The following is a 26500-nucleotide window of genomic DNA, read 5'->3' on the forward strand; positions in this document are numbered from 1 at the left end:
TGCTACCTATGTCTTTATGAGAAATTATTTATACTTACTTTTAGAGAAAGAGATAAATTATTAAATAAGAAGCACGAAAATTCAATTAATTGCAAACATTATAAAAACCATCTTTTAAGTAATTTAGTTTAGATATAAAATTTAAATAAATTAAAAAGTATCACTGATTTCTATAATTTATTAAAATACTATCAATATACTTTCTCCTCTCCTGATTTCATTCTTTACTTCTCCTATCTTATATACCTGTGTGTCTATGTGTATATGTATGTGTCTATGTATTTATTTTATGACCGTGTGTACTTAGATCTATATATTTCTATATTATATGGTATACCCTCCCATTTTTATTCAATCCATTTGTATGTTTCTATGTGTGTATGCATCTATATGTACTCTTGCCAAATTATTTGTATTCTTATGTATTTCTATATATATAATTTATGTAAATTATACATATTTATATGTGAGTATATATATGTGTGTGTGCGTTGTTGTTTATTAGTATATGATTGTGTGCATATATTTGTGTATTTTTTGTATGTATGTGTATACATAAGATTATATATATATATGTGTGTGTGTATGTGTGTATATATATATATATGTGTGTGTATATATGTATATGTATATATATATATATGTATATATATGCTTATTTGTATGTCGGTTGGTTCTCTGTGGGTATATACATATGTATCTTATTATTTTTAATTTGAGTAGTATCTACCTGTGCGTCGCTACTTTTGAGTATTTCGTTGATTTAATTACTTCTTTTGCCTGAATATATTTATATATTTATAGGTAAGTGTACTTGTATCTGTGTTATTAGTAATCTGGTCTTGAATGTATTATTGTGTGATTTAATATGACTTTATATCTATACTTAAATAGCTTAAACTTCCAACTTAATAGTATAGTTACACCTTTACTTATGTGCATGTATATATATATATATGTATATATGTATATGTGTATGTGTATGGATATATATATGTGTGTGTATATACATATTTGTATTATATTCTTTTTATATACATAAATATTAGTAGTTTTTTATTTATAATTATTGGACCTATTTAATTTATTTAATCCCCTCTTATGGCTAAATATGTTATATTAAAAAGATAATAAATATTAATTTTATTCTGTTTTTATTATTATTATTATTATTATTATTATTATTATTATTATTATTAATATTATTATTATAATTATCATTACTATTATGTTTATTGTTATTAATAATAATTTTAATATTGTTTTATAATTATTTTCTTCTTTTATTCATATATTTATCTAATAAAAACGCGAAAACTTTAAACTTATATCATTTAGCATAAAGGGCCTAATTAATGGTAGACGTATGTTTGAATTGCGTTGATTTTACTCGTGGACGTATGTAAGAGGATAAATATGCTAGCTGAATACATTCACTGCCTTTTTTGACACGTTCATTTCTGACGCTTGGATTGTATCTTCTGTTTGTATTTGTAATAATATGTTTCATTACTGAATTGTATAATTGTTCATAAATTGGTTGACACGCAGATCTTTTTCTTTTTCTTTTTCTTTTTCTATATACTGTCAAATTCTTACTTTATCTCTTTCTCTATTTAACTAGATCTCATTATTCTTTCCTTTTCCTTCTAGTTCTTATTATCTTTATAATAACCATTTTTTCTTTTCTTCTCCATATATATATATATATATATATTTGTATATATATATATATATATATATTTCTCTCTTCTTTTTCTCTCTATTTTGTTTTCTCCTTATTTTCTTTCTCTATTTCTGTCTCTATTCCTTTTTTTCTCTTCTCAATCATTCTCTCCCCATTGTAATCTTTTTACTTTATTTAAATTGCCTCTCCCTTTTTACTTTTTTATTTAATTAAAGTTCTGTGTTTTGAGTTTTTTAACTCCAACTTCTAAAGAGTTCCTACCTAAAATAAAAATCTATTATTCATTGAACTTTTGAATAGTCAAGTCGCTGCCTGATGATATCTGTTGTTTGATTGAAACAAGTGGCTATTTGTAGCAGCGGGATGTGAGCATGTTTATATAACAATAAACAAGTATATATATATATATATATATATATATAAAGTTATGAAAATATATATGAAAATTAAGCTACACAGAGTATTCAGCCTTTCATTCTCGTATACAGGGCTAACTAAAAACACAGGGCCCACCTCTAATTAGGCCCTGTTTCTTAGTGTTTTGTCCGAATGAAATGAAACTTTATTATATTCAAAACATCACATAAAAACACTAGGGTCGTTGGCCTTTTTTCTCCGTTCTACAGCATAACATTCTAGATGGCCTCCATTTAGCTTTTGTTTTTTGGGGGCCCCCTGTTTAAATTTATGTGATTAAATGAAGTAACCATATTGAGAATATATATTTCCAGCTGAGAACAATATGGCCGTCTTCAAGTCTAATACAAACAGGCTTTTGATAAACCGTTCCCCATAAGTAATACGATTTACCAAATTAACACTTCTAACGAGTTCTATGATATTGCCATTTTAACCACTATACACTCTTTAAGACTTATCCTCGAGTTGTTTTTGGGTCTTCATATGTAGTGATTCTTTGTAATATATACATACACACATATATATACATATATATATATACTATATTTAATCACATAAATTAATATACGAAAGTATAAATTTATGCGTAAACTTTAAGTATTTACTTCAACAGTCCTCAATACGTAAGTAGAGCTAGGTTGTAAGTTATAAAATATATATGCCAATTCAGCTATGAAGAATATTCTGCGTTTTATCCACGCTATTATTCATAAGGCTTATGCGAGAAGTTGTGGTAGTCTCGCGTTTTTATATACGCACATTATATCAGCTTCTAGTTTCTACCGCACCCTCCTAATCAGCCAATGAGCAGGCCCTTTCAGGAAAAAGCCCAGTTGACCTCGTTTCACCCCTTTCTTTTCATTTCTTCTTATTTTTTTATTATTATGTCTACTAGTTCATATGTGTTCTTTGTGTAATTTTATGTTTGCCATGATGTCCACTTTTTTATTGTTTATTTTGTTATTGTTGTTGTTTTCGTTGCTTTTATTTAATATTTTGTTATTATGCGCTTTAATTATTATCTGTAAATTTCCGCAGCAGTTCAATAAAAACGTATTTTCCCCACTATTGCCGTATATCTAAATTATCATGTACTTCATTTCCACTGTATATTGCTTAGAAATTAATGTATATCTCTATCGCTATATGCGACTTTTCGGTGTTTATTCGTCTTCCCCCCCCCATTTATATTATTCCTGACACGTTACTGGTGTTTTTCTTGCTAATACACGTTAATAAATATAGCAACATTTAAAAGTGAGGAATTAATGATTATGGCTCGGCATACTCACGAATTGTCAACTTAAGGTCGCTATAATTTCATTGTCTCGATTGTGAAATACACCTTCCTCCTTTTTACTCTTAGATCGTCAATGCTTAATTTTCGTATTAGTACAGGATACTTGGCCGACTCCTTGACACTTTAAGAAATCAAACCTGTTTATAGGTTTGGTTAAAATGATTTTAGTAACGGATGTCTTTACAAAACATGATCTGAAGGAAAGGAAACGTGTTTATATGTTTGATTAAATTATATACACACATATATATATATATATATATATATATATATATATATTATATGTGTGTGGGTGTGTTTGCGTGTGAGTGTGGGTGTGTGCGTGTGTGTGCGTGTGTGTGTATGTGCATGTGTGAAACAAGAGAATCAAACATGGATTGCGAGAGAGAGGAGAAGGAGAACACAAGAAGAGAAATTTTTTTCGACGATATTTTTGAAAGTTGTCCCATCTTTTCGATTGATTAGCCTTAATTTAAACCTTCGTCACTTCCGATTTGACGATGGACGCAACAGGAAAGACGTCACGTTTTTTTTTCTTTCACGTTCTATTCCTCCTTCGCGGTACTGGTTCGAGCCTACCTGCCTACTACCACTTTTTTTTTTTACTCATAGACCTCGAAACACCCGGACAACGCCGGCCACCCAGTCGAGTCATTAATAAAAACACAAGTTGAAGGATGTTCTTGGTATGCAATACACCCGTTTTAAATATAAAAAATACCTGTCTTGATAAACATATTATAATTGTACTGTGCTAAGCAAAAGTGACGAGTAGAAAAAAACTACAATTGGGAAATTGTATTGCTGTTATGCCATCTTACTTTTTTTTAAATATACTTGTTCCTAACACATTTTATGAAGTTCCAACAGTATATCACGCATTCAAATAATTGTAAGCATTCAAATTCACAGTGTATGCCTTATGACTACTTCTTGTCTTTCTGACAGTTTATAATGTTTTAAAAATAAAAGCGTTATCATTAAAAGTTCATAAATTGTAACTCTCTCCACGTGTTTTTATAAGACTCCGTCAATTAATAGATCAGATTTTCCATGAACAAAGTTGTAAAACATATATATGAAAAGTGATAGTATCGCTTAAAAAGAGTACTGGACAATGCCATTATTATTATTGTAGTGATTTCAATTAGATATATAAAAGAACGCTTTGCAACAATTATAATTAATAGAGCGTAATCAATGTCTGGAGCTGGGTAATAGAAGCTCGACTAGCGACATTGAAGAATTTTAATAGAATTTTATTCCCCTTCAAATCTACGCATCTGTATTATTTAGCTATGTCACTTCGAGGAAATAACACAGTGAGATTCGTGTAAATATATAAATAAATAGAATATAAAGGCCAAGAATGCATGATCGCTATCATCGTCTGTCACCTTGTGAAATGGAAACCTAATCAATAAACACGCATTAACAAGATATATTCACTTATCTATAGTCGATAGAGGATCTGTTATTCTACCGATCGACCGACCGACTTGTCACGCAGAAGTTTCAGATGGCGTTTTCCTCGCTGGACAAGCAGATAAATAAATGCATTTTACAATATATTTTCGAGTTAAATGCTGTAGTTTGCTGCAACGCTTATTTAACAAGAATAGATGGACGTCATCAACCGCAAACACGGCGTTAAACGATTCACGCTTGGTTGAAGCTAATTCGTCTCGACGAGATAATTAAACTGTTTCATTTCCCGATTATATTTTCTCCTTCCATTATTTCTTCTTTTTTAATGAGTTTATTTTCTATCCTTCCTTCTGATAAGCTTTGTTGGTTTTGCAAACCGATAAATACGAAAGATCGCCGATGCGCTCGAAGAAAACTGATAATGTTTGGCTTCTTAGATTTAGCTCAGTTCTTAATTAACATTATCTTGTTGAGATTTTGTGCTTTCACCGTACAACATTTTGATTCCTCTTATTGACGCGGGCGAGGCAAATTGTAAAGATTTGCTACAGCTTACTAATCTCTATGTATCAATGTTAGAAACTGCAACCCTCTCTTTAAACCTCATAAACATTTCAGACGCCTTCTCTTCTATCATATATTAGTTATCTTGTCTGTGCACACATTCCTAAACATGTGAACGATTATATATGCATGTATTCATTCTGAATGATTATGTAATATATATTTTTATAAAGCTGTCGCTTGTTCTTATTAATCTTGTTGAATTAATTGTATTTAACTCCATGTATTCTTAATATATTACTTCAATATTATACAGTTTTGATGCAAATATATACATATATACATGGATATATGTGTATGTATGTATATATATATATATATATATATATTCTTCCTGTAGTAAGTGTAGGATAATTTATAAAACTATATATAGTGTGGTCGTACTGTTCTTCATCTGTTCGTTTTACTTTTCACTGTAAAACGAATAAAGCCCGACACCCATGTTCCCATTCTTACTTATACGTTATGCTGTCTCTCCTTGATCTATACACTTATCATGTTTCTCTTTCAAGTTTATTGGCTTGTCTACATCACAAGTGTCTGTGCTGTCGTTTACATTTCGACTATTTCTCAATACATAGTCTTGTGATGTTGTGTAAGTTATATTCGTGGATATAGTTTAAGCAATATAAAACAAATAAAAATAAAAAGTTTGATAAAATCGTACTACTCTCTCATCAGCATTGTAATATCATTCAATACAACTCCTGTCATATTACGCACAGGCAGACAAAATAGAAACAGTTTATTTCAATAATAATATAATTTATACAGCAAAATAAATCGTAAGAACAAACACTTTTAATGCTATAATTCTAGTAGGTATATCATTGACGAATATCATTTTGAGGAACTTCTTGCGATGTCTGGCTAAATAATGCGTAAAGTATATGCTTAGAACATTGATTGCTTTATTTAGGCAATGTTCTCGGTCTGATATCACCCAAAAGTGTCCAATTTGGTAAGGATCCGGTGTTGGAGTTTATATATATATATATATATATATATATATATATATATATATATATATATATATATAATATATAATATATAATATATATAATATGTATATATAATATATATAATATATATAATATATATATAATATATATAATATATATAATATATATGTATTATATAATATATATATATAATATATATAATATATATAATATAATATATAATATATAATATATATATAATATATATAATATATATACATAATATATATATAATATATATATAATATATATATAATATATAATATATATAATATATATATAATATATATATAATATATATATAATATATATAACATATATATAATATATATATAATATATATAATATATATATAATATATATAATATATATAATATATATTATATATATAATATATATATAATATATATAATATATATAATATATATTATATATATAATATATATATAATATATATAATATATATAATATATATATAATATATATAATATATATATATATATATATATATATATATATATTATAGAGTGTAATCGACAGGGTCTGAGTGGGCAAAGCCTAAGTATAATATATGTAACTGCTGTGCTCAGAGTGTTTTACTTATTACAAGCCTAATAGTTTAAATTACAAGCCCAATAGTTTAAATTACCTAGAGCTGTATATATAGAAAAGATGAGAGATTAATAATTGTGAAATTAACAATCAAGTTTTTTGTAAGAGGAACGTATCAAAATGAAATTAATATGTACGATCGTTTCGGAAGCGATGTGCTTTTATTCATTAAATATTTACAAATAAAACCATCGAGAAATAAGGTAAAATAGTTCTGGAGATCGCCTCATCATCATAGATGGCGGGAAAGGGGGAGAATACACTAAATTTTAACCAGTTTTTGAAATAAATATAGTTGGTGCACCTTTGTAAGGTAATGTTTCCATATTGTTTCGTTTTTTTTTTTAGTATCCGTACGGAAGCATGCTAGTGTGGACACCTTCTGTGATAAGGATATTCTTAAATCTAAAAGAAATGCTTGGTATTTGAAACTATTTTTTAAAAATCTAAATGCACACTTGTATATATATATATATATATATATACATATATACATATATATGTGTGTGTGTGTGCGTGTGTGTGTATGTGTATTGTCACAGCCAGAAAACGCCGCAGCCTACAAGAGCCATGACAGCCAGTAAATAGGAAGGCTTATCAGGCTTATTATTATTAGGCTTATCAGTTTGACATATTCGAACTCGAGATTTTGAACCCGAGCCTCTTGCATGCTAGATGAGCATTCTCCCAACTGAGCAAACACGCAACACACACACAACGAAGCCTATTAACTTACACAGCTAAATAAATCGCGGCGAGGATCCGATAGTGGAAGGAGAACCTACCTCATACCGAACAAGGGACGTGGTCATTCAACCATCTATAACCCAAGCCGACGGTTCACAAGTAGGAATTTTATACTTGTAAGAACGATACCATCACGAAACGTTAACCTAGAGAGTAGTCAGCGATACAATTTTCATAATGTGAGAATATATAATTCTTTCCACTGCCAGACAATGTCGCAGCACACGAGCGATGATATCCAACAAACGGAAAATAATTGCTAGCTAAGTTAACGTGTCGTGCTGGTAGTGTTCTTACGAGTATGAAATTCTTCCTTTTGAGACGTCAAGTTTGGTTTTAGCTTGTTGGATGACCAGGTCCCTTGTTCGATGTGAGGTTGGGTCATTCCACTGTCGAGTTTTCGCCGCGGTTCGCTTGATCTGTGTAACTGAATAAGTCACTTTGTGTGTGTCGCGTGTTTGCTCAGTTGCTAGAGTGCTCGCCTAGCATGCAAGAGACTCGGGGTTCAAATCCTGAGTTCAGATGTGTCTAACTGATCGGCCCAAATGAAGGCGAAACTCTAGATTTGAACTTCCGATTGTTGGACTGTCATGCCTCTTGTGAGCTGCGATGTTGTCTGGCCGTGGGAATATTATATATACTCTCACATTATGAATATATATATATATATATATATATATATATATATATATATATATATGCACACATGTGTGTGCGTGCACCCATACAAACACACGCATATAAATATATATATATATATATGTGCACACAGATTATATATATATATATATATATATATATATATATATATATATATATATATATATATATATATATAGAGAGAGAGAGAGAGAGGGAGATAAAAGGGTTGTTTCGTAAATTGAATGCGTACATTTACTATTGTTTATAATTTACCATATGAAGATAAGTTACTTAAAATAGAGTATGCTTATTTTATGTACCGTCATAGCATGTAAACTGTGCTATAAATTAAACTGTAACAGAGTGCATATATACTGGTACCTACGTTATCTGTTTTCAGACTTGTTGGCTTTCCGGAAATGAACACCTCGTCTACATTTTTACCATTGGCAGCAGCAAGGAGAAGATGCATTAAGACACAAGACACAAGCTTAGAGAATTGAATGAAATATTATTTGATATAATTTATTGCAATAATGTAAAATATTCTTACAAGTCTTATAATTTCCATTGAAAAATCCTATATAGAAGAGTAGAGTACAAGTATTTCGCATTCCAAATGAATAAGAAACCCTTATTGATAGTGTTTAGCATTGCAGATGATATCTTTTGGCGAGTTATTTCTTTTCAGCATAGATTTCATTGTTGCTTTTTAGTAGATAACAGTGAACTTCAGTTGAGAGTTAATTAAAAAAAATACACAATATTAGAATTTTAAAGCGAAACCCATCGAAGTATTTTGCAATGTAACATACAACAAACTGCATTTAGATTTGGGGCCTTTTCCGGGGAATCAGAATAACATTTAAGAAATGATAACATATACCAAGCCCAAAATTTGTGCCGGTCTGTTTTCAGCCAAATCTAGTCTTCTTAAATTAATAACATTTTACAAAGGGATATTTTGAATAAATGTCTGAATCCATATTTAACATAAGTATTTTCCATGGTCAATCACAGACAATTAAACAGAAAATTAATGCAAATCAACGTTAACGTTATTTTCTCCCTTTATTTCTAGATTATTTCTGTACGTGTTTTGTTTATAGTAACGCGTAATCAACATTAGATTGTATTTGTTGCTATTTATGCTGTTATCTGAAAATTAGAGCAATTCTGTAAAGAATCTTAAATAGATTTATAAAAATGGAATTAGAAACTTACACTATTTCTAAGTAAAGACCAGAAATTAAACATAAAATGTATTAAGAAAGGCTGACTTCATATATTGAAATTAAGAATTCCAAATTCAAAAATTTATAACAGGCTTGGATAAATAATTTGACTGAACGAGTTACGTCATAAAATATGAAAGCTGACAACTGGGTGGCAAGATTACATTCTTTCTTACCTACAGGTGGAGCAAGTTAATCGCTTTTTGTCTAAGCGTCCTCATCGAAAAATTCTAGGGCGACACTCATTTGGGGGTCAGGCCCAGTAATCCCATAATACTATTTTGTGTCATATTCTTCATCACAAAGATAAATTTTACCTTCCCCAAACAGTCTCATATTTTTTTGCTCCTAATGCTATCGCTAGATGTCGCATCCCAATTATGTTGCATAGCATCTTCTTCCTATTATTCTTCGAAAGAACATTATATAAAAACCTCACATTCCTTACATCCGAATTGGTGTCTAGCCTTATTGCATAAATGAATAAATCTCTCTCTCTCACTCTCTCTCTCTCTCTCTCTCTCTCTATATATATATATATATATATATATATATATATATATATATTATAATCTGATTTTATATCATCATTTTCTTAATGATTTTTATATAAGCTCCAAATAATTTGTTGAGCTTTGCATTATCCCGAAAAGACTCTTACTTAAGAATCGATCTCATGTTTCTCCTTTAAATCCCCAATATATATATATATATATATATATATATATATATATATATATATATAGATAGATATATATATATATATATGGGTGGGGGTGCACATTGTTGTTGTGTGTGTTGTATGTGCGTGTAATCACATTTTTTTGCATACGGATAAATAGAAAACAAGTGTAATATAATGAGGCAATAAGCCAGAAAGAAACAATACAATTTAATATTATCTGATATTACTAACGAAACACGACGAGAAAACTTTGCAATTTTTGAAAAAGCATGTAAGTCACAAAATATATGCAGGTCACAAAAATCTGCCAAATATGTAATTCAACCAGATAGATAAAACCGAAACCTACGACAAAAGAAAAACGAAAATACCCCACAATTTATTTTAAAATAGCTTTATTATAAAAACTATCAATTCATCCCGACTTTGTTCGGGCCCTATGTTCTGCTCATACCTTTATTTGCATATGTATATATTAAAAAGTGTGCATATATACGGTAATGCCTTTCTATATAATAGGCTTCTTGAACTACCATAGAGAAAAGTTGGTAAGGACCGCAGAGGTCATTTTTTTTTACATTGATCCCAATTTTGACCCTTACACATTTATTGTTTGGGGCTCAAATCAAGTCAAAATATTTGATCCATGTCCATGTTACCTACATCTAACATCTAAAGTTTTTAAATCTAAAATTGGCAGAGGAGTTTAGTAGAATCTGCGAAGGTAAACTCTTACCTTGACATCTTGGCAGCACAGCATTCGCCCCAAAACTGATTAAAAACTTGCTGCATGTCTTAATACCATTTATGTATAATATCAAATGTTTAGACCCAAAATTGGGTTATTAGTTAGAAACCGAAAATGTAAAATATGTTGAACTTTAACTACTTGTCAGCAAACTTTTTCTGCGAAAAACCGATCAAACCCTACGCCTACGTCTGAATATACTTTATGTAAAATTTTCTGAGTAACTTTTTAGAGACCGCAGAGGTCAATTTTTAAAAATGGGCCCCAATACTGCCGACTTAACCTTTATTGTTTTAGGTTTAAAAAAACATCATATTTAATCCATGTCCAAAGAACCTATATCTAAAATTTCAAGTCTTTAGACTCCAAAATGGCGGATGAATTAGGTAGAGTCCTCAAAGGTCAAATAGTTGAACTTGTCCCCCTTAACATACAAATGTCTGACCAAAAACCAATCAAAAAGATTTTTTTTCCAAATCTCAATATTCTGTATGTAAAATTTCAAGTCTGTAGACCTAAACTTGACAGAGTAATTGTGTAAGGAAATGTACACAGACAGACAGACACACACACACACACACATATATTTTCACTTTTATAGTTGTGTCCATATATAAATTCACTGGAGACATCAGTGGTAGTCTTTTTTTAAATTCATACACAGCAAGTAAAGACGTATGACTTTTATATAAAACTGCAGGAGAATTGCAAATGTGGACGGGCAAACATACTGTTCAATTCCTAATGCTGATGAAATAATACACAGACACTGAGATTCATTAGAGATAAGAGTTAATCAAAATATCTGCTATAAAAATTTTAGCGAAACAATTGTAAAAATGATGATCAAACATAAGGATCAAAGACTGATTGACACAAACTTCACTGTCACGATTGATTTTTCATATACAAATGCCATGAAAACGTTCAGTGAGATAGAGCAACTAAGGAATATTTTATAAGTGGCTAAATTTAAATTGAAAAGTCTTTTTTTCATTCCACATTTAGCAACTGCACTATACATGGTTTAGCGTTTCATCATGTGATTTCAGCGGGACAGGACCACATGCAACATAGCAAGACGATCAAATTACTAATAGAAATATTGAATGAACAAATAATTTCACGAAATGGACTGGTAAATTTGCCACTTTCGTCGTGCAGTTTTCCTTCATTAGATATTTTGCTAACGTAAATGTAAAGTTCCCTGTCTACGCCGATAAACTAGATACAATAATCTCCTTTGTGAATAGCATGTGGTGTTTATTGCCAAAATGCTCCCTAATTTAACATGCAGAGTTTTAAAATTACATAGTTTAATTAATCCATATACGTGCTAGTTGCATGTTCCATATTAAAAATTATAAAAGCAGCAAATTATCCTTTGGTAAAAGCAAAATATTCTTATGCTAAAAATATTTTGCGTCATTTATTTGAATTTAAAGTTCGCCACTTTCATCAGTCAAGCTTTTTATGGGTATTAAGCTTCTATTTTTTGACCGCATTTAAAACGGATTAACGTGGAAATACTGTTTGTAATGTGAAAAAAATGTAGCGGATAAAATCCGCATTCCGGATTGAATCAAATTAAAATAAACTCAACATTGAAAGAGTTCTTCTTCACGGACATGAGACTGAACAATAACGTAGAGTATTCGAAGAAATACGCAACTTTGTTTTTAGAAAAAAAGCCAAGACTTTAACTATCATAATAAAATTATTCATTTAACGATGACAATTTCAATTCAAACCACTAACCTGGCAGTATAAATAAAACAATACATTACTCAATACAATATATATATATATATATATATATATATATATATATATATATATATATATATATATATAAGGGAGATAAAAAGTTGCCAGACTTACAGCCAGAACACTCAATCGCGATGTAAAGATGCATTGTCAACGAGATTAAAGGCACAGAACGACAGACGTTTAGTGCAATAATACAGAAAAAATGAAATAAGATTTGTATCATTTCCCATAAATGTAGCCTGAATTTCCTAAGTATTTGAAAATGGAAATACATTATGTGTTTGGCAATCGATATTGGTGAGGGAGCCATTTAATTTTCAGTTGAGTGTCTCTTCTTACGATTTGTAAGATCGGAGAATCCTAGCTGCATGGTTCGACACGATTCCTTCTCAGTATACTAGGGACAGTGGTATCGACTTTTATTGATACTATTATTCTGTAAAAACAAGTGTAATTTCGTCTTATTGTTTTCTCACTAGACAAACATATTCATATGCGCGCACAATCATCATATAGGCACACGCGCATATACACATACGTGCGTACATCAACAAACACACACACATATATATATATGTGTGTCTGCGTGTGTGTTTGTGTGTATGTGTGTGTATGTGGGTGCGTGTGCTGCTTTGAAACTTGTATTTGTGCATTGCAATATGTTGTCTATATGCGTAAGGGACAAGAGCCCTCAGTATTATATCGAGGTTGTGCAAATGATGCGCATACCGGTCTTCTTAAGACGAAAAGCATGAATTTTATAATTATTAATAGATCATACCAACATAATGTATATATCTATCCTTATGAAAATGTATAACTCCGAGATAACGGCGGAGACTTCGAATGATGCGGTGCAGAAAATTGTTCCATTTTACAAATTTCTTTATCTAGTGTATGTAAACAAATATATAAGTGCAGCTCATCAATCCTAATCCTACCAAAATGCCAACTGTTTTTTAAAATTTATTTAATGTATTTTAATTATATGCGCATATATTGTCTTTAACTCCTTGCTTCCATGCTAGCCGTTTTTTTTTCAATTTTTTACCAACTGTTGTTTGTACTTTCTCTCTTTTTAATGTATTTATTTAGTTTACTTTAATTATATGCGTATAAATTGACTTTAACTCCTTGCTTTCATGCGAGCCGTCTGTAGGTAGAATTCGACTCAAAAATGAATGGTCTAGTCAAAAGAATACCGAACAAGAGCGAGGACTTATTTTTTTCTACTATAAAAGACAGAAGAACTTTATTAAGTAGTACACTAGACCTTTTTCTCACAACTTGCCCTGAACTATGCTCAGTTTCCGTTCTGTCCCCTCTTGGATCTTCCGACAACTCAGTTGTATCAAATAAGATAAAAATGAAATATAATGTCCTCAGACGTACCTCTCCATCGTACAGTATATCGATACACTATAGCTGACTGGGATAGTTTCCGTACATTTATATCGGATCTTCCTCTGCGTTCCCTGTTTAAAAAGGATGTGTCGTCTATAGTATCAGACCTGACAGAACGGTTAATTGTAGGTATAGACAATTTCATACCCTCGACACAATTCCAGGAAAACCTAACAGCCAGCCATCACTTTCTCCAGAATGTGCTGCTGCTAGTGCGCACAGAAATTACTTTTTACACTGCTTCCAACGTAATAGATGTATGGAAACTAAAGCCGTTTTCAGGACTGCCAGCAACCATTGTAAGAAAGTAATAAAGAACGCAAGAGAGTTGTATGCCCAGTCCGTCAAGTCCAAAGTAGCTGAGACGCGGCTTGGTCCCCACAAGTTTTGGCAAATTGCACACAGAATCTTGAACAGAAACGTGTGCTCTATCCCAACTATCATCAATGGACCTGAGTTAATCTCGTCAGCATCAGACAAAGCCAAACTCTTTGCCAAGAACTTTGCAGTCAATTCTACCCTTTGCGACCAAGGCCGGCAACCCCCAATATTTCCTCCTGTATCAGAAAACACACTATGTGATGTACAAATATCTGTATGTGATGTTGCCAAGCTAATCAAAAAAGCTTGGTTCCAGTAAAGCAACCGGCCCTGACGATATTCCAATTATAGTACTCAAAAACCTTCAACCAAAACGAGCACCCATACTTACAAAACTGTTTAAACGTTGTCTTAAGAAAAATTGCTTCCCATCACCCTGGAAAATCTCATCAATATACCCTGTATTTAAGAATTCAGGTGATCGTTCATCCCTCTCTCAGTACAGGCCAATAAGTCTCCTGTGCGTCATGAGTAAGTTGCTGGAATCTGTGTTAAATAGAGAAGTAATCAACCATCTCAGCAAAAAAACCCTTCTTAGTGACACACAATATGGTTTCCGTTCTACTAGATCTACAGCAGATGTGCTTACAGTTATATCTCATAGGATTAGCGAATCTCTCGACAGAGGCAACCTTTCTAGGGCTATTACTCTTGACATATCAAAGGCATTTGATAGGGTATGGAATAAAGGTGTACTTCACAAGATCTCCAGCTATGATATTGCTGGAAGTGTCTTCTCAATTATTAATTCATTTCTCTCTGATAGGTACATAAGAGTAGTAGTTGATGGGCAAAAATCAGAAGCTCACGGTATAAATGCTGGAGTCCCTCAGGGTTCAATCCTGGGCTCAACTCTTTTCCTGATCTACATTAATGATCTTCCAAATCACATCCTTACATCATTCGTAGACATTTTTGCTGATGACACTACCATCTATGGTAGCACAACTTATACAGTAAACGACCAAGTTTTCTTCGATTCTCTCTCCTCTGATCTTGATCACGTTGTACAATTGGGAAAGGAGTGGCTGGTTACTTTTAATGCATCAAAAACCAAGCTTCTATCTGTACACCATAAACGTTCTGATCCCCATCTGGCATCAATTGAAATGAATGGCTCTCGTCTTTGGGAGGCCTTAAGTTTTGGCAGGCTTCTGGGCTTGACCTTTACTCCTGATCTTAAATGAAATACGAACATCAAATCTGTTGCCAAGGCCGCTGAAAAAATGGTCGGATCTTTCTATCGATCCAGTAGATATCTCACTGCTGATGCAATTCTCTATCTATATAAGAGCCAGATACGTCCAGGGATGGAATACTGTTGACACATATGGGCAGGAGCTGCTAGAAAAGACTTGTCCTGCCTTGATAGGGTTCAAAATAGACCTCGTGGCATGTTGGGAAATATCCTTTTCTCTTCGCTGCTGTTACATGATAAGGGCTGTCCCCTTTTCATGTAAGTATAAAAATGGAGAATTTAGTTTAAAATGGAAATGAGATGGCAATAGAGAAATTCGAACCTCGTAATCTTAGTTTAGAAATAGATTTCGTGTGAGAATTTAAAAATGTAAAAAACATTTGTTTAGAAATAGATAAATATTTCAAGAAAAGAATGTGAGCTGTCAAGTTTATTATGAAATGTTAAATTGAAAGAATGCAGCTTATAAGATAATGTTTTAACATATTGAATATAGGTTAAAATTCCTTTTGTAGAAATAGGAAAAGTTTGGACACGTATGTCCAGGACACGTGAAAGAATGCACATGTTTTAACATGTTTATGACGTCACTGGAAATAGAAAGTTCGAGGGAGAGAAACACTTTAGAGTTAGATCAGTCAGTGAGAAAACTCAGAGACAGTCAGACGTCTGAAGCGAGACGTCACTTCAAGAAAAAATGTGAGACTTTGAATTCTTGGTGATGGAACGGCCGATCGTGAAGAATAAACCATCAAGTGTTTTTTGTAAAGCTCGTCTTGTGTCTTATGTTTCTTATACAAAGGTAAAGTCCAATTGTATTATATATTTGTGTTATATGTATTTGCATACACGTCTCAACATCACAATGTCCGAACTGTCCTTGTGGCCTCCATGATATCCACACCAAACCACTGAACTTAGCTTGTAATTTAACTATCAGTATATTTGTAACTGCAATATACAGCATCTTAGCTGTGATACTAGGGCTAATTTTCTGAGTAGATGCAACACTCTGTGCCTGACCTTAATGACTACAATTCCGAATCTCAATGAACTAGTTTTTCCTCTTATAACTTGGGGGTGGGGGCTAACAGCTAGCTACGAAAACTTAATATACAGTTTACCTCTTAGACGACTGCGCTTGTCTTACCTGCATGCCCCCAAAAAATTGTTTTCCTTTCTTCAATCTAAACCTTGCCTCTAACTCAAATCCTAATGGAGATCTACTGTATGTAAATAACCGCCTTTCTCTTGAAAACTAACAATCTGTTCCTTCCCACCAAGCCGCCACTAAACTCCCACATTGCACCGCATTTGTAGTTGAATCTCTAACTTCCAGCCTCTAACCCTCACATGCAAACTGTTTTAATATCCATCACTAAACATCCATACATTTCTACCTCCAAGGCATGCATTAGAGCTCATTCCTATCCAGTAAGGTATTTAACAGCGAAAGCACTCAGAAGCAGGTATGTAATAGCCGAAGTACTCAGAAGCAAAGCGATCTGCATTACATAACTGTCTCCTCGAGAGTTTTGCAACGATTAACACGAAATTGAACCGACACTTGTTATGCAAAATGCCCCATGACTTTTACTTCAAAATACCTACAACTTCAACTCTATTCGCATCTACTGAAAACCTGCACACACACACACACACACACACACACACACACACACATATATATATATATATATATATATATATATATATATATATATATATTCACCTAATTACACACGACTCTAAACTTGCTGTTTTATCCATACTATATTGCACTTATATCTTAACCCTCCTATCATCTAAAATGGTTTGGGCACAACTCGTAGTTGCATTCTTAATACCTACTCATACTGTAACATTATCCTAGACCTAAGCTAACATAAATAAAATAAATAAAAAGGGAAATACTCAAACCACATTATCTCCTCCCTAACAAGCCTTCTTACAATCATAGATGCTTACACTGCATGACTCACCCCATTTATCCAGTAACAATGAAATAGCAATTTCCCTAAATCACATTGAGGACTGTAACTTATCAGCAGATATATAACCTCCACAAACTTACCCAGTAACCCTAATTAACCACGCGGGGTCGCAGAAATACCTGGATTAGAAGCAAGGCGCGGAGCAAACCCTCTCAGTGCTGACGGATCCAGTAGATCCTCCCAGATCATCCGTCTAGGAGAAGGAAAACTCTAAAACTAAACCAAAGGGGAGGGAGGCCTCTTCAGTCTTGGATGACAACATTCCTAGTGCTGGTGACTCGAACCAAATAACCGGTATGCAAACCTTAACTGCTTAAGGAGTAGCTAGGCTCTGTCTATCGCCCGGCTTCCATACTCCTTCTTTGCCTATTAGTCAAGCGCAGAGACAAACGCAGTTTCCCCAATTCCCGGCACACCCCGCCGTTTAAACTTGGCATTTGGGAGTGCTTGAGTACAATATATGCCTGAGCAATTAGATTGGGTTGACCTTCTTCTAATGGCTTTAGGGTACCGGATTGACAGTTCCGGGCTGCTGATCCCGACTGGAAGTACAGGGGCCCTAACTCGTTGGTAGCGATTAGAGCGGCTGCTCCAACAGTTGAATAATATGGGGTTGTTTGTAGTGCCATGACGCGCATGGAAAGGGAACCTTAACTCATCCCCGGTGGGCTTTTCTGTGGCCACAATCTTAATTGGAGAAAGGTCAGCTGATTGTCTACTTCTGATGCATGGCTGATGCTCTGCATAACCTCTTGTTTTGCTCCCCTTACCTAAACGAAACTCTTTAAAAAATGACGACAGTACAATCTAAAACTAAGCTTAAACCAGGCTTAGGGACAAATAAATTCAACTTGCCTCCTCGCTGGAGGCTTGCATTCACAAATATCCGTCGGCTTAGAATTAATTTTTGATGTTGAAGCATTTCTCAACAAATAAAGCGGATATCTTAGCGCTAAGTGAGATTAACCCACACTCCTCAATCCCCTCTAACGACTTTAATATAACCTGGATATCTCCCACTCTGCCGTAAGGACTGACAGACACATGCAAAGACTTGGAGTTTACATTCGTATTACCCTCCCCCTGACTAGAGAAACAAACCTAGACACGGATAATTAAGCCTTTATCTGCTTTAGACTAAACATGCAACACAACATTAGCTACTTTTATTTTCTCTACCGCTCTCCCTCGACTCAGGACTGTACCATAATAAGCAAAGTCTCTGACAGCATAGACACGGCACTCTCACTCGACACTAGCGCACATGTACATGTATTTGGTGGCTTTAATGTCCACCACAAAAACTGCCTTGGATTCTCTACTTACACAGATGCAGCGGGCAGCACAACTCATAACTTCACTATATCTCACTCCCTATCACAAATTGTTACGTTTCCAATCCGTTTCCCTGACCAGGAAGAACAACGCGCATCACTTCTAGATCTGTTTTTGACCACAGTTCCCGATGATTGCATAACGAAGGCTCACAGCCCACTCGGGAACGCTGATCATGCAGTGATGATGGTTGAACTCGCCCTAAGCTCTAGAACCAAAGCTGAAGATCCAGTGCTCAAAACAACGATATATTATAAAAAGGCTGATTGGGAAGCCATCAGGGAGCTACTCAGAGATGCCCCATGGGGTAATATTGTTCTCTCCCTGCTGAACAGTGTGCAAACAAGACCACTGACTCGTTCAAAACTGCAACCGAAGCGCATGTTCTCATGCGGAAATTTTATAGTAAGCCCCACTCTCCCCAATGGTTTACTTCGACTTGCGCAACTGCCATTGCTCAAAAGCAGCATGCATACCGCAGATTTAACCGACATAAGTCCAGTTCAAACAGACTGAAGTATATAGAAGCTAGAAATAACGTTAAGAAAGAAATAGCGACAGCTAAGAGAGAATTTACGGAAAAAAAACGCATCGAAGCACAAAAACTAGGAACTCAAGACTTCTGGAAAATCTACAACAGTATAGTAAATAATGAGCAATCAACAATCCCCCAACTAACCAACAATTACGAAGTTGTCTCCTCGGCAACCGAGAAGACTAACATGCTTGCCAGTCGGTTTGCCTCATAGTCCACACTGGACCCTTCCAACCATCCCCTACCGGATCTATGCGGACAGACGCCACGCTAGACGACCTAAAAATCACCCCCGCTCACTGTATGCCATCATAAAAAACTTGACACTTCAAAAGCATGTGGACCTGTTCCCATACCAGTTGTGCTATTAAAACAGTGTTCAGCCGAAGTAGCTCCAGTTCTCTCCCAACTCTACAGCAAATGCCTTAATGAAGCTTGCTTTCCGGGTTGTTGGAAAACTGCTTCTGTTGTATCAGTATTCAAGAATTCTGGACAAAAGGACTGACCCATCAAATTATCGCCCTATTAGCCTCCTCCCATTTTTGCCAAAATATTTGAGACCATAATTAACCATGCTCTAGTTCATCACCTTACAGATGCTAAACTTCTGACTGACCAACAATATTGATTTAAACAAGCCCGTTCTACAGCAGACATCCTAACTGTAATCTCTGAACGTATATACCATTCACTGGGCAAAGCAAGGGAGGGCAGAGCGGTAGCTCTAGATATATCTAAGGCTTTTGACAGGGTATGGCATGAGCGTCTCCTCAGGAAAATTAGATCATACGCTATCACTGGTAGAATACTTAGCATAATTAAATCCTTCTTAGATAAGAGAAAAATCAGGTTGTCCGTGGCGGTTGTACATCTAAACAATATGATATAAATGCGGGAGTGCCCCAGGGGTCTATCCTTGGACCTCTATTGTTTCTGATATTCATAAATGACCTCCCCGACAAAATTGCCACTGAGATGGGTATATATGCTGATGATACTACACTCTATGGCAGGCACGACAGGAAGACGAATGAACACATTTCTAAAGAAATGGCAGAAACACTAGAGGAAGACCTATCTGTAGTGGAATGGGGACAAAAATGGTTGGTCACGTTCAATGCCGCCAAGACTAAACTAGTTTCATTCAATAATTACAAGAAACCCTCTCTACCACCTATAGCAATGGCCAACGACTCTTTATCTGAGAGTTCATCTTTCAAACTCCTTGATCTTACGTTCACAAGAAACATGAGTTGGAACAATTACATTGAAGGCATTGCTAGGGCAGCTGCAAGAAAGGTGGACTCTCTCTACCGTGCTAGACAACTACTAACACCCGAAAGTATCCTGTTCCTCTACAAGGCCACCATTCGCCCATGTATGGAGTATTGCTGTCACATTTGGGCTGGTGCATCTGCTACTAGTCTCTCGCTCCTTGACAAGGTTCAAAAGAGAGTCGCAAATCTGATATGCCCTGAACTGGCATCTAAGCTTCAGCCTCTGTCCCATCAAGGAAATGTTGCATCCCTCTGCCTGTTCTACAAGTATTTTAGCGGTGAATGCTCTGACTAACTGCAATCACTTGTGCCCCCACGACGTGAGCACCTTGGACAAACCCGACAGGCTGCTAAATCCCCCCACACTGTAGAAATCCCTAGATGTAAAAGATATCTCTACTCCAATAGTTTCCTCCCCAGAACCGCTAGACTTTGGAATTCCATTTCAGGTACCTGCTTCCATAACAGTACTGACGTGCAGAAGTTCAAGTGTAACGTAAACCGACATATTCCCCAAATCCCTACATAGTAACCCAGTAGATGTTGCCCCTAATAGTAGCCCCCTACACCAAAGTGGTAATTTGCCTTGTTTGGGGTGAAAATGTAATAATAAAAAAAAGATTTAAACACAACATACATACGTATTTATCGCATGCATATATATATATATATATATATATATATATATATATATGCATGTTGTTCAACTGACAGTTTAAGTTGCTGTATCATTGTTTCAATAACGTTGCATATAAAAGGAATTCATATATCTTTTTATCTATCTATTCATTCAATAATATTAAGTCTTTGTCTGTCAAGTCACTCTTTAAAGCAATTCCATTAATTTTCACTTTATTCTCGTTTTGTTTCCATGCATTTCATTGTTTGGTTCTACATACACGTTTTATTACTTCATGAGAGAAAGTCATTATTATTGCACACCACGCAGATATAGATGCACCCATTTACAGCATACGATCTCTGGTATTTAAACCATAAACATAATTTAATTATGTATCTACTTTCCTGTGCATGTTTGCGTTGTAGAATCTTCAAAGACATACTATGCAAAATCATGCTATTTATTTTAGAAGGATATTTTCTCCTTCCGCTTCTTTTAATATTTAGTTGTTTAAGTTTCCTTCTATTTTGTTTATTATAAAAGATTCACTCTTTGTGAACGAATGTTCTTATGTTATTTTTCTGATTATTATTGTTTTTAAAAGAAAACGTTGTGTTCAAAATTTTTATACGACGAGGGGTATTTGATCAGCTATATATTAACGCGGTCGAATGAGTTATAAGCAACTGTCGTCACATTGCAGAACCTGTACTTTTTTTTATTTGTTGAAAAATGTCTATAGCGCAAAATTCGTCGAACGTATTAGAAGTAATCACTCAAATTATAAATAACAAATTCAATCGAACAATATAAATAGCCACAGACAAGCCTACACTCATTTATAGACTGAACTGTATTTATCCCGATTTATATATGTATATATGCATATATTATATGTTTGTATTAATATATACGTAGATAACGCATTTACTGTATATCTATATTTTATGTGCCAGTGTCGAAATATCTATCACGCAATAAAAAAAAATCAATATTAAAAATGCATGCATAAATATAAGCACTTCTGCATTTATTATCCTAATAAATGCTCGGGGTAATAGATGGAAAACAGGACAGTTCATAGTAACTTCTACATCCTCGCTATCGGAGAGTACGGCTTTATGTTTTTCTGCTCTTACAGGGATGTGCGACGTCGTCTTAAATTCAGTGCTTGGTATTCCTAAATTATCAATTATCTGTTACTACCAGCACCAGCGTTGGTTAATATCAATTATTTAACGAGAAAATATATATGTGTTTGTGTTTCTGTATACCTGCGTTGGTAAATATTTTATAATACAAGATTAGCAATGCCAATAAACATACTTAAAAGCGGACAGAGAAAATGGGGAAGGTGGGAGGCGGGGTGCTTGGTCGGTCGGTAACACTTTCGTTTTGGAGTTCAAGAACATTAGGTGGTTGTGGAGTGTCTGGGGAGTTCCTCTCTGGTGTGACTAAGGACATAGGGATATATGGAGGGGGAGGGAGATATGTAGGCGCAAGGAGAGGGGGTTACTTTTAATTTCGGGTTCTAAAGTTTATGTTATTGGCGTCTCGTTAGGGAGGTGATTTCTTGGTAAGTATGTCTTGAGCTGTTGGGTGTTCGCTTAGGCTGGGAGGCGGGGGGGCTACGATTCGGTTTATCTATTTGATTTTTATTTTTTATTTTTTTTTATTTTTTATTTATTGGTTAAGTGCTTTGATAAGGTTAATCACACCAGAGAGGATATTCCCAGACCCCTCCACACCCACCTAATGGTCTTGAACTCCAAAACTAAAGCATTACCGACCGTCCACCAAGCACCCCGCCTCCACCTTCCCCCTTTTCTCTTTCCGCTTTTCTCGCACCCTCCCCTGACATCATTCATCCCTTCATTCCATCATGAACATTTCTGTAAAGTCTGAGGAGGGTACACAACGGCCAAAAACGATCGTGTGGCTGAAACAAAAATGTAACCGAAAAAAAAAACGGTAATAAAAAATAAAACGCATATTTGCCCTACAACAGTATTGAGCACTTTCATCAGGCTTTTATTAATTACCATTTCTACTAATATATATATATATATATATATATATATATATATATATATATATATATATATATATATATATATAAAACAATCTATGAACGGATCAATATATGGATCTAGTGGCATCGTTCTTTATGGAAAATATTCACAGCAACGAAGGAGTCTACGAATGTCTTTATATTGTTTCCTGCAATTCTATCCTACGTTTCTCAAATACGATTCTTTAAAACGCTAATTCTCCCATTTTAACAATGGTGTATTCAGGTCAGCAGAGATTACATTTTTTTCAAGAGGGAATTTTATTTCTGTTCCGTTATTTTTACTTTCACGCGTATTTAAAGGATCAGATATCAAGCCTTATCATCGCTAAAGAAATATTTTTATTTTATTTAACTGAGAAACTGCTTAAAAGTCGTCCATCTTTCAATATCAGTTTCTTTCTTCCGAAATAATCGATATGATTGCCATCGCTGGTAGTGAAATAAAGACGTATAATCATTAGGTTGAAATAAGGACTAACGATACAACATGAAAATAGTATTAAACAGAATTAGGTGTCACAAAAAAGGTCTTCAACTTTTACAAAAAAAAAAAAGATGAAATGAATAAATATAAAATTCGTAACACTAGTTGTAAAACAAAAATTAAACATGTGAAAGTACTTTTGATAATTTTAATTCGTTACACATCCAAATGAGATGTACAAGAATTAAATTTCAAACGTAACTGTATAGTGTATACAATCATTCAATTTCTTATGTATCGTTGATATAATTCACTATGCCTGTATGTATGTATGTTTGTGCCTGTTTACTAAATTACATCTCCACATAAACGAAAGAACATAAAGCAGGGCTACGCGGCTGAAACTATTGCACTTTGTGAATCGTTTCGATAAACCATTATTGATCTTGTGAAAATCCGTCGCCTCTCTCAAAAGTTTTAGGCAGACATGCAAACATGCATACATACATTTATATATTGATAACTAAAAATTTTCGACCCAAAACGATTAAAAAGTTTGACCTATCTCTGAATATCCTTTATGTTAAATTCCATATGTTTACATGAGAACGTGTTTGAATAATTTGATAGAGATGGCAGAGTCAATTTTTTTAAAAAATTGACCACTAACATTTACTAGTCATTAAGTTAGATCCCTGTCCAAAGAACCTATACCTAAAATTTCAATTGTCTATATCCAAAATAGGCGGAGGAGTTTGGTAGAGTTTTCAATGGTCAAATCGTTGAACATTTCCACCTTAAAAGCAAAATTTCTAGCCGAAAATGATTACAAAGATTTTCCAAAATCTCAATACCAGGTATGACAAATTTCGATTCTGTAGACTAAAAATTGACAGAGTTATTGCGTAGGGAAATGTACAGAGACAGACACACACATACAGACAGACATACATTTCCACTTTTATTGATATAAATTTATTTTAGCTTGGTATTACCTGATGCCAGTAGCGCACTTGGTAAGGACTCAGGTGGTGATACTTTAAATTTTGTTTCCCGTTTCGGTTTTTATTCTAGATAATCGCACTTAAGTCATAATTTTTGTTTTATAAACTTGTAATATTTTCTTATTGAGCGTTTCACCTTTGGTAGAAATTAATGTTTATTCGTTTAGATAAAGAGTAGTTTAAGAAAAATGTATTTTAAAGAAAAATGATGGAATTCATGTCGCTCTAAATTATTTCAGTGATTAATATAAGAATTAAGTCCACGGTTTTATATATTGATATTTCTGTCAATTCTCTTGCGAAAATAACAGCATATATCTCGATTTGTAAGGTTTATTCGAATTTGAAAGTTTTTAAATCTTTCTTTTCATTTTCAATACTTGTAAATGAATACTAATTTAATCACAGAAAATATTAACAGGGAGAAAAAGAGGGCAATGATAGATCAAAGAGTTAAAGCAGTTTTCAAAACATCGAATCAAAGCCGTGTGATAGCGATAATTAGCACACACAACATTATATATATAAATATATATATATATATATATATTTATATATATATATATATATATATATATATATATATATATATATATATACTAGCATTTAAGGCAGGCTCGAATCCGTAGCGCGAAGGAGAAAAAGAACGGCAAAAAACGTGACGTCTTTGCTGTTATAACCACCGCCGAACCGGAAGTGACGCAGGTCCAAATTAAGACTAGACAATCGAAAGGAGAGGATGACTTTCAAAAATATCGGCGAAAAAAGCGACCCTCCTTGTAGAAAAGTGTCAAGTTTAAGGTGAATATATTAATGTTTTTAGTCAATTTTTCGATATTTGTCGTCTGAAAGTCGAACTTCAGAACGGTACTGATATTGGTGAAATCCGTCGGCTCTCCCGAAGGTTTTAGGTAGATATGCAAACATACATATACATACATAAATACATACATTTATATATCGGTAACTAAACATTTTCGACCCAAACCGATTAAAAAGCTTGCTTATCTCTGAATATCATTTATGTAACATTTTAAATACTTAGACCAGAAATTGTCTGATTCATTTGATAGAGACCGACGAGGACATTAAAAAAACTAACCTTTGACCTTCTATAATGACCCCTTAATTTTTTTTGCTTTGGGCTCAAATCAAATTATTAAGTTAGATCCATGTATAATGAACCTTTATCTAAAATGTTAATTGTTTATTCCCAAAATTGGCGGAGGGGTTTGGTAGAGATTTCAAAGGTTAAATCGTTGAACTTTGACCCTTTAGCATCCAAATTTCAAGCCGAAAACGGAATACAAATGTGTTCCAAATTTCTCTACCTTTATATCAAATTTCGAGTCTGTAGACTGAAAATTGACCCAGTTATTGCGTAGGGAAATGTACACAGACACGTTCACTTTT

The 26500-nt window shown here is 33.6% G+C and overlaps 1 protein-coding gene across 2 annotated transcripts in view; it reads right to left on the reverse strand.

Annotated features, from left to right (window-relative positions):
* The window catches only part of LOC145246763 (matrix metalloproteinase-14-like), an 819041-nt gene that overhangs the window by 260704 nt on the left and 531837 nt on the right, over nucleotides 1-26500 (reverse strand). The gene's annotated exons all lie outside the window — the stretch shown is intronic.

The sequence above is a fragment of the Euprymna scolopes genome, chromosome 24 (assembly GCF_053919585.1).
Source record: "Euprymna scolopes isolate OS-2025 chromosome 24, ASM5391958v1, whole genome shotgun sequence".
Classification (NCBI taxonomy): domain Eukaryota; kingdom Metazoa; phylum Mollusca; class Cephalopoda; order Sepiida; family Sepiolidae; genus Euprymna; species Euprymna scolopes.